We start from the raw sequence: 11,549 nt of genomic DNA, 5'->3' as shown, positions 1-11,549 counted from the left end.
TTGAGTCAAGACCTTAGACAAAATAAAAGAGCCTTACTGGTCGTAGAGGTGGTTTGGCTGCTACACCTGAGGGAAACTGATTCATTGCCCCACTCATTGCTGATTACAGTCTTCAGCCCGTCTGACCAGAGAACATAACCAGAATACACAGAAAGCTGTGTAGCCCATCCAAGAGTGCTGCTTACAGTGACCCTTGACCAGAGAACACAGCCCCTGGCTTTCTCCATCTGCTGAGCAAAATCAGTGTCCTTACCTAGCCAGGGAGTTCAGTTCATACTCTTGCCTGATTTGGGTACTCAAACAACTTGTGCAGGCTGTAGGTCCTGTTCTGCTTCCCCACCAGGGCTGAGAAGCTAATTCATATTCCCACCAAATACTACATATAGTTCTCATTCCTAGCCATCTAGTAAACCTGACCTGAGAAGCTAGGCAATCATGGAGCCCATCAATTAGCCTTGCTAGGTCAGGGAACCAAGGAACAGCCTTATCTAAATGTTCTCAGCCAGCAGTACATGCCCCTGACCTGACATCAGAGCTTGGGAATTAGCCTTGTCCCAAAATAGTAACCGAAATGGTAACCCCAAGGATGTTACCAGTAGATATGTCTGAATACCCAAAGTAAGCTGACTGCTAAGAATTGTCCCTGCCAAAGCAAACCTGTAAAGTCTGAAAAAGGAGACCACTTACTCAAATTAATAAATACCAATATAGGGATTCAAGGATTACACACACACAATCAGGCAAATATGACACCATCAAAGGAAACTGACAAAACGCCAACAGCTAACCCTAAAGAAATGGAGCTCTATGAAATTTCAGACAAAGAAATCAGAATAATTCTCTTAAAGAAGTTTAGTCAACTATAAGAACACACAGACAGACAACTCAACAAAATTAAGTGTACAATTCCTGAACAAAATGATAACTTCCACAAAGAAAAAGAAATCATCTTTTCAAAAAACCACAACCCTGGAAAGTCTAGAGTTGAAAAACACAATGACTAAACCGAAGAATTCAAGAGAGTTTCAAAAGTAAAGTCAACTCACAATAAGCAATGAGGAACACAGTACTCTGCATGAAGCCATGTTATAATCATTGTTCATATTTTCTTTGGAGGATCTTTGGTATAGGAGAAATTATCAAGACTGACAAGCTCCTGAAGTCACTACTACTACCCAGAAGCATCTGCTCAGCTCTTGAGACAAGGAGGGATAATGGAGTTTGCATGCCCTTCATCTTGGGTCAAACAGAACCTGTTGTTGTACCTGGTATGCTGTTTGTTTGTTTGTTTGTTTGTTTGTTTTTAAAATATTTTTATTAAATTTATTTATTTGACAGAGATCACAAGTAGGCAGAGAGGCAGGCAGAGAGAGAGAGGAGGAAGCAGGCTCCCTGGTGAGCAAAGAGCCCGATGCAGGGATCGATCCCAGGACCTCGGTACCACAACCCAATCTGAAGGCAGAGGCCTCAACCCACTGGGCCACCCAGGTGCCCCTGGTATGATGTTGTTTAAAACAAGATTTAAAGGGTTCTTTAATTTATGGTTTCAACCTGATTGTGGCTGTTGCTCTCTCCGTATTTTGTAAATTTCTGTACTCAAAATCTAGACTGATATTTTCCAACTTTGATTTCTTTAAAAGATAGTACAGTGACCAAGACTAAGTAACAATGGTTAGATATGCTTTGCTTTCTGAAACAACTAAAAAAACAGAAAAAACACTGGAATGAATCTTTTCAAGGCATAGGACATTAGGCCAAGGAGGACAGTCATCCCTGAATTCTACTACTGTCCCAAATGTACTTCCATAAGAGAGTTTTCAAGCTGGTTATAGGAGGGAAAACTGAGGAGGAACCCCGCAGACCCTTTTGAGCTGAGAGTTTAAGGAGGTCAAAGTAGATATAATCCATAAGACAGAATCTCAGGCAAGATCTCCAAAAAGAAAATCATGAAAAACTTCAGAGGAATTACCTCTATTACTCCCCAGAGTAATGAAAACTACCCAAAAGTCAAGATAGAATAGGATTAAATGGAACAGTGCCTGCTACCCACTAAGAGCTGAGAATAGACCAAAGTGGAACAGCTTATAATTAACAGGGAATTGGGAAGATGACTCGGGGAGGTAGCTGGAAATAATTAGCAGTAGAATGATCACTGTTCTGGACAACTGAACAAATAATTAAATCAAGACCTGAGAGAATCAAATTGTTGCAATTTGATTCAAGTAACCTACTTGCATCGCTGAACAAAGTCTAAAATTTCTAGCAGATAAAAACTATTCAGCAACCAACAAAGTAAATATACCATCAAAATATTACTCTGCATTTGAAGAAGAAGGAAAATGGGCCAACAATAAGGATACAAATCAATCATTTGAAACTGACCCAGATTGATACAGATGTTAGAATTGGCAGAGAAAAGCATTAAAACTGTTATCATAGTGACACCTGGGTGGCTCAGTGGGTTAAGCCCCTGCCTTCGGCTCAGGTCATGATCCCAGGGTCCTGGGATCAAGTCCCACATCAGGATCCTTGCTTGGTGGAGAGCCTGCTTCCCCCTCTCTCTCTGCCTGCCACTCTGCCTGCTTCTGTGCACTGTCTCTCTCTCTCTTTGACAAATAAACAAATAAAATCTTTTTTTAAAAAGTACTGCTATTATAACTATATTCCATAAGTTCAAAAAGTTAAATGTACAAATGGAAGGAATAAAAAAGACCCAAATCCAACATTTAGGAATGGATAGTATAATGTCTAAAATAGAAAAAAAAAATCTCAGCTAAGCTTAATAGCAGATTAGACAGTGCAGAAGGAAAAAATCAGCAAATATGAGGCCTAATGAAACACATCCAAAAGGAAACACTGAGAGAAAGAAAGAATGGGAAGAAAAGCATCAGTGAGATGTGAGATAATTTCAGCTGGGCTAATATATGGATAATGAGGGTTCCTGAAGGAGAGAGAGGCAGAAAACTACTTAAATAATACCAAAAAAACTTTCCAAGCATAATAAAAACTATAAATACACAGATCCAAGCATCTGAACATACTCAATTATTAGAAACAGGAAAAAAATACATTAAGAACCATCATCATCAGACTACTAAAAATAATGATGAAGAGCACCTTTTAAGTAGGAGAGAGGGGAAGAGTCAAGATGGCAGAGGATTAGCAGACTGAGATGACCTCAGGTCACAGGAGTTCAGCTAGATAGTTATCAAACCATCCTTAACATCTATAAACCTAACAGGAGATCAAAGAGAAGAAGAGCAACAATTCTAGAAACAGAAAATTGACCACTTTCTGAAAGGTGGAATGTGTGGAGAAGTGAATCTGAAGCAACGGGAAGATAGACCATGGGGGTGTGGGGGCTTCACCTGGCAAGTGGTGGAGGAATGGAGCACAAAATTCAAACTTGTAAAAGTCTGATCCACTGAGGGCATCGCTCCAGAGGCTAAGCAGGGGTAGATCCCTCACAGGGAGAGTGTGGTCACAGGTCCCGCGAGGTCACAGAAGGATCAGGGGTGTCTGAGTGTACCAGAGCTTTCAGGTATTGGAGTGGGGAAGCCAGCTACAGAAACAGAGCTGAAGGGTGAGTTCTCAGCTCGGGGTTACCTTAAACTGTGATCCGCAGCACAGTTGGACCATTGTTCTTTGGGCAGGGACCCCACAAGTGGCAGATACAGGGAGACCCACTTTCATCCACTGGAAGAGCAGAATGGCAGGATCTGCTGGGTTTGGAGACTCCAAATGGGGCTGTGTGACAGAGGTAGAAACATTAGATCACAGGCCGGGTGAGTTTGGAGCACAGCCAGAGACCAGGGAGATGGGAGTGATTGACGAGTGATTGACGGCCTTTGTCCTAGGGTGCACTGAGGAGTGGGGCCCTGAAATCTTGGCTCCTCCAGGCCAGAGATTGGGAGGCCGCCATTTTCATTCCTGTCCTCCAGAGCTCTATGGAAAGCATTCAGGGCACAAACCTCCTGAGAGCGAATTACTTAGCCTGGTCCCTGGCAAGGGCAGTGCAATTTAGCCTTGGGCAAAAACATTTGAGAATCACTACAATAAGCCCCTCCCCCAGAAGATCAGCAAGAACATCCAGCCAAGATCAAGCTCACTGATCAAGGAGAACAGCGCAATTCCAGAGGAGGAGAAAGCAAAGCATGGAATTCGTGGCTTTCTCCCCAAGATTCTTTAGTCTTGCAAAGTTAATTAAATTTTAATTTTATTTTTTTCTTTTTCTAATTTTTTAAAGCTTTTCCTCTTTCCTCTTTTAACATGTTTTAACTAGTTTATCTTAATACCTATCTAAAAAAATCTTTTTAAACCTTCATTATTATAGTTGTATTTTATCCTTCATTGTATCTAACTTTACTTTTTGTACACATATAGGGTTTTTTCTTCCAAAAAATTTCGGGATACAATTTATTCTAATAGATCAAAATATACCCTAAATCTAGCACACGACTTTGTTCTAGGCTCCAGTCTGAGCAAATTCTCTCCACTTTCTTTTTCTTTCTTTTTCCAACCAACTTATCTTATCAATTCCTTTTTTAGAATTTAAAAAATTTTTTTTATTTTTACAGTCATATTATATCCCTTCATCATGCTTACCCTTATTTTTGTGTGTGTGTGTATATATATATATATATATATATATATATATATATATATATGTTTTTCTTTCTTTAAAATTTCAGGAGATAGTTTCTTCTTCTAAGAGACCAAAATACATCCAAAATCAAGTGGGTGGCTCTGTTCCATTCACCAGTCTAATATATATATGTACTTTTTAATTTTTTTAAAAAATGTTTTAACTTCATTTTACCCCTTTTTTCTCCCCCCTGATTTGGGGGTCTCTTCTGATTTGGTTAGTATACATTTTTCTGGGGCCTTTGCCACCCTTTTAGTATTTTATTCTCTTGTTCATATATTCTTATCTGGATAAAATGACAAGGCGGAAAAACTCATCACAAAAAAAGAACAAGAGACAGTACCAAAGGCTAGGGACCTAATCAATATGGACATTGGTAATATGTCAGAGCTGGAGTTCAGAATGATGATTCTCAAGGTTCTAGCTGGGCTCGAAAAAGGTATGGGAGATATTAGAGAAACCCTGTCTGGAGAAATAAAAGCCCTTTCTGGAGAAATAAAAGAACTAACACCTAACCAAGCTGAAATTTTTTAAAAAGCTATTAATGAGGTGCAATCAAAACTGGAGGCTCTACCTGCTAGGATAAATGAGGCAGAAGAGAGAATTAGGGATACAGAAGACCAAATGACAAAGAATAAAGAAGCTGAGCAAAAGAGAGACAAACAACTACTAGACCACGAGGGAAGAATTTGAGAGATAAGTGATACCATAAGATGAAACAATATTAGAATGATTGGGATTCCAGAAAAAGAAGAAAGAGATAGGGGCAGAAGGTATATTGGAGAGAATTATTGCAGAGAATTTCCCCAATTTGGGGAAGGGAACAAGCATCAAAAGCCAGGAGGCACAGAGAACCCCCCTCAAAATCAATAAAAATAGGTCCACACTCCCATCTAATAGTAAAACTTACTAGTCTCAGTGACAAAGAGAAATCCTGAAAGCAGCCTGGGACAAGAAGTCTGTAACATACAATGGTAAAAATATTAGATGGGCAGCAGACTTATCCACAGATACCTGGCAGGCCAGAAAGAACTGGCATGATATATTCTGAGCACTAAATGAGAAGAACATGCAGCCAAGAATACTATATCCAAGTAGGCTGTCATTGAAAATAGAAGGAGAGATAAAAAGCTTCCAGGACAAACAAAAACTAAAACAATTTGTAAACACCAAACCAGCCGAACAGGAAATATTGAAAGGGGTCCTCTAAGCAAAGACAGAGCCTAGAAGTAGTAGACCAGAAAGAAACAGAGACAATATACAGTAACAGTCACCTTATAGGCAATACAATGGCACTAAATTCATATCTTTTACAGTTACCCTGAATGTAAATGGGCTAAATGTACCAATCAAAAGACACAGAGTATCAGGATGAATAAAAAAACAAGACCCATCTATATGCTGTCTATGGAAAATTCATTGTAGACCCAAAGACAACTCCAGATTCCAAGTGAGGGGTTGGAAAACAATTTACCATGCTAATGGACATCAAAAGAAAGCTGGGGTGGCAATCCTTATATCAGATCAATTTGACTGTAAGCCAAAGACTATAATAAGAGATGAGGAAGGACACGATATCATACTCAAAGGGTCTGTCCAATTTTAAATATCTGTCCCCCTAACATGGGAGCAGCCAACTATATAAACCAATTAATAACAAAATCAAAGAAACACATCAACAATAATACAATAAAAGTAGGAGACTTTACCACCCCCCTCACTGAAAATGGACAGATCATCCAAGCAAAAGATCAATAAGGAAATAAAGGCCTTAAATGACACACTGGACCAGATGGACATCACAGATATATTTAGAACATTCTATCCCAATGCAACAAAATACACATTCTTCTCTAGTGCACATGAAACATGCTCCAGAATAGATCACATCCTGGGTCAAAACTCAGGTCTCAACCAGTACCAAAAGATTGGGATCATTCCCTGCATATTTTCAGACCACAATGCTCTGAAGCTAGAACTCAATCACAAGAGGAAAGTTGGAAAGAATCCAAATACATGGAGGCTAAAGAATATCCTTCTAAAGAATAAATGGGTCAACCAGGAAATTAAAGAAGAACAGAAAAAATTCATGGAAACAAATGATAATGAAAACACAGCAGTTCAAAATCTGTGGAACACAGCAAAGGCAGTCATGAGAGGAAAGTATATAGCAATACAAGCCTTTATTAAGAAACAAGAAAGATCTCAAATACACAACCTAACCCTACACCTCAAGGAGCTAGAGAAAGAACAGCAAAGAAAGCCTAAACCCAGCAGGAGAAGAGAAAGAATAAAGAATAAAGAGAAAGAATAAAGAATTTCTGAAATAAATATTTCAGAAATCAATGAAATAGAAACCAAAAAAACAGTAGAACAAATCAACAAAACTAGGACCTGGTTCTTTCAAAGAATTAATAAGATTGACTACCCCTTGGCCAGGCTTATCAAAAAGAAAAGAGAAAGGAGCCAAATTAATAAAATCATGAATGAAAGAGGAGACATCACAACCAACACCAAAGAAATACAAACGATTATAAGAACATATGATGAGCAAATATATGACAGCAAATTTGACAATCTGGAAGAAATGAGTGCATTCGTAGAGATGTATAAACTACCAAAACTGAACCAGACCAGAAATAGAAAACCTGAACAGACCCATAACCAGTAAGGAGATTGAAGCAGACATCAAAAATCTCCAAACAAACAAGAGCCCAGGGCCAGATGGCTTCCCAGGGAAATTCTATCAAACATTTAAAGAAGAATTAATACCTATTCTCCTGAAACTGTTCAAAAAAACAGAAATGGAAGGAAAACTTCCAAACTCATTTTATGAGGCCAGCATTACCTTGATCTCAAAACCAGACAAAGGCCCCATCAAAAAAGAGAATTACAGACCAATATCCTTGATGACCACAGATGCAAAAATCCTCACCAAAATACTAGCCAATAGGGTCCAACAGTATATTAAAAGGATTATCCACCATGGCCAAGTGGGATTTATTTCAGGGCTGCAAGATTGGTTCAACATCTGCAAATCAATCAATGTGATACATTAATGAAAGGACAAGAACCATATGATACTCTCAAAAGATGCTGAAAAAGCATTTGACAAAGTACAGCATCCTTTCTTGATCAAAACACTTCAAAGTGTAGGGATAGGGGTACATACCTCAATATCATCAAAGCCACCTATGAAAAACCTACAGCGAATATCATTCTCAATGGAGAAAAACTGAGAGTTTTTTTGCTAAGGTCAGGAACATGGCAGGGATGTCCATTATCACCACTGCTCTTCAAATAGTACTGGAAGTCCTAGTCTCAGCAATCAGACAACAAAAAGAAATTAAAGGCATCCAAATTGGCAAAGAAGAAGTTAAACTATCACCCTTTGTGGATGATATGATGCTTTATGTGGAAAACCCAAAAGACTCCACTCCAAATCTGCTAGAACTTGTACAGGAATTCAGTAAAGTGTCAGGATATAAAATCAATGCACAGAAATCAGTTGCATTTCTTAAAGAAATGCCAACAACAAGACAGAAGAAAAACAAATTAAGGGGTTGATCCCATTTACAATTGCACCCCAAACCATAAGATATCTAGGAATAAACCTAACCAAAGAGGCAACAAATCTGTACTCAGAAAACTATAAAGTACTCATGAAAGAAATTGAGGAAGACACAAAGGAATGGAAAAATGTTCCATGCTCATGGATTGGTAGAACAAATATTGTGAAAATGTCTATGCTACCTAAAGCAATATACACATTTAATGCAATCCCTATCAAAATACCATCAATTGCTTTCAAAGAAATGGAACAAATAATCCTAAACTTTATGTGGAACCAGAAAAGATCTTGAACATCCAGAGGAATGTTGAAAAAGAAAGCCAATGTTGGTGGCATTACAATTCCAGACTTCAAGCTCTATTACAATGCTGTCATCATCAAGACAGTATGGTACTGACACAAAAAATAGACAGAATAGAGAGCCCAGAAACAGACCCTCAACTCCATGGTCAACTAATCTTTGACAAAGCAATAAAGAATATCCAATGGAAAAAAGACAGTCTCTTCAACAAATGGTGTTTGGAAAATTGGACACCCACATACAGAAAAATGAAACTGGACCATTTCCTTACACCACACACAAAAATAGACTCAAAATGGATGAAGGACCTCAATGTGAGAAAGGAATCCATCAAAATCTTTGAGAAGAATATAGGTAGCAACCTCTTCGACCTCAGCCACAGCAACTTCTTCCTAGGAACATTGCCAAAGGCAAGGAAAGCAAGGGCAAAAATGAACTATTGGGACTCATCAAGATCAAAAGCTTTTGCACAGCAAAGGAAACAGTCCACAAAACCAATGGGAGAAGGTATTTGCAAACGACATATCAGATAAAGGGCTAGTATCCAAAATCTACAAAGAACTTATCAAACTCAACACCCAAAGAACATATAATCCAATCAAGAAATGGGCAGAGGACATGAACAGACATTTCTGCAAGGAAGATATCCAAATGGCCAACAGACACATGAAAAAGTGCTCCACATCACTCGGCATCAGGAAAATACAAATCAAAACCACAATGAGATACCACCTCACACCAGTTAGAATGGCTAAAATTAACAAGTTAGGAAATGACAGAATTGAATTGAAGAATTGAAGAAAGAGGGAATTTTTACTTTTTTTTTTTTAAGTGAGGAAATGCTTTTCACCTAGGTTTTTAAGTCAGCACAGACTGCCAAAGGCTGTTTTCTATGGACTGAAATCATGTGGGGAGATTTCAAGGGTGCGGAGAAAGGGGAACCCTCCAACACTGTTGGTGGGAATGCAAGGTGGTGCAGCCATTCTGGAAAACAGCATGGAAGTTCCTCAAAAAGTTGAAAATACAGCTACCCCATGACCCAGCAATCTCAGTACCGTGTATTTACCCTAAAGATACAAATGTAGTGATCTGAAGGGGCATGTGTACCCAAATGTTTATAGTAGCAATATCCACAATAGCCAAACTATGGAAAGAATCTAAATGTCCATCAACAGATGAATGGATAAATATGAATGGAGATATATATATGTGTATATGTGTATACACACACACACACACACACACAAAATGGAATACTATGCAGTCCTCAAAAGAAATAAAATCTTTTCCTTTGCAACGACATGGATGGAGCTAGAGGGTATTAAGCTTAGCAAAATAGGTCAATCAGAGAAAGACAAGTATCATATGATCTTCCTGATATGAGGAATTTGAGAAGCAATGTGGGGGGTTTGGGGAGTAGGAAAGGAAAAAAAAAAACCGGATGGGATCAGGAGGGAGAGACTTTTTTTTTTTTTTAAGATTTTATTTATTTATTTGACAGGCAGAGATCACAAGTAGGCAGAGAGGCAGGCAGAGAGAGAGGAGGAAGCAGGCTCCCTGCTGAACAGAGAGCCAGACGCGGGGCTCGATCCCAGGACCCTGGGATCATGACCTGAGCCGAAGGCAGAGGCCTTAACCCACTGAGCCACCCAGGCGCCCCCCATAAGAGACTCTTAATCTCACAAAACAAACTGCAGGTTGCTGTGGGAGAGAAGGAGGGAGAGAGAGAGTGGTGGGGTTATGGACATTGGGGAGGGTATGTGTTATGGTGAGTGCTATGAATTGTGTAAACCTGACGATTCACAGACCTGTACCTCTAGGGCTAATAATACATTATATTTTCATAATCACATTAAATGTGAATGGTCAAAACATTAATCAAAAGGCAGAAATTGTCAGACTTGATTTTAAAAACGACTCAACTGGGACGCCTGGGTGGCTCAGTTGGTTGGACGACTGCCTTTGGCTCAGGTCATGATCCTGGAGTCCCGGGATCAAGTCCCACATCGGGCTCCCAGCTCCGTGGGGAGTCTGCTTCTCCCTCTGACCTTCTCCTTGCTCATGCTTTCTTTCACTGTCTCTCTCTCAAATAAATAAAATCTTAAAAACAACAAAAAAAATGACTCAACTATATGTTGCCTACTAGAAACTCAGTATAAATATGAAGATACTAATATATTGAAATAAAAGAATGGAAAAAGTTGTGTATGTGATATGAACAGTAGTCAAAAGGAAGCCGAAGTAACTGTATTAACATCAGCTATGATAGACTTCCAAGCAAGACGTATGACCAGAGTCAGATAGTCATTTCATATCAATGAAGAGGTCAATTCATCAAGAAGATGTAAGAATCCCCCAAGTTTCTGCACCTGACAGCAGCTCCAAAAGACATCATGCAAACTGATAGAACTACATGGAGAAATTGACAAATTCACCAGAAAAAGGAGTTACAGTTCTTGCTTGAATACAGCAAGGAGACAGTGGACTGAAACAACACTATCAATCAAGGCTGCTCAGCTACAGTTTCTAGAGTACTCTACCTGGCCATGGCACTGTCTTCTCAAGAGCCCTTGTTGCTTCTTGTAGCAATACCATTACTTATTAGTTACATCATCTTGAGCAGATTATTACTCTGCATCGTGCTTTAATTTGTCTGTTGGGGGGGGGGGGGAATAAGACCATATATCACACAGAGTTATTTTGGGCAGTGAAAATACATAAATGCACATGAGGCATTTAGAACACTGCCTGGCACGGGGGTGCCTGGGCAGCTCAGTGGATTAAAGCCTCTGCCTTCGGCTGGGGTCATGATCTCAGGGGTCCTGGGATCAAGCCCTGCATTGGGCTCTCTGCTCAGCAGGGAGCCTGCTTCCCTCTCTCTCTGCCTGCCTCTCTGCCTACTTGTGATCTCTGTCCAATAAATAAATAAATAAATAAATAAGCAAGTAAATAAATAAATAAATAAAATCTTTAAAAAAGGAAAAGAAAAGAAAAAACACTGCCTGGCATGGAGGGAACTCTCCACACATGGC

The sequence above is a fragment of the Mustela nivalis genome, assembly GCF_964662115.1.
Source record: "Mustela nivalis genome assembly, chromosome: 10".
Classification (NCBI taxonomy): domain Eukaryota; kingdom Metazoa; phylum Chordata; class Mammalia; order Carnivora; family Mustelidae; genus Mustela; species Mustela nivalis.
This window is presented reverse-complemented; position numbering follows the sequence as displayed.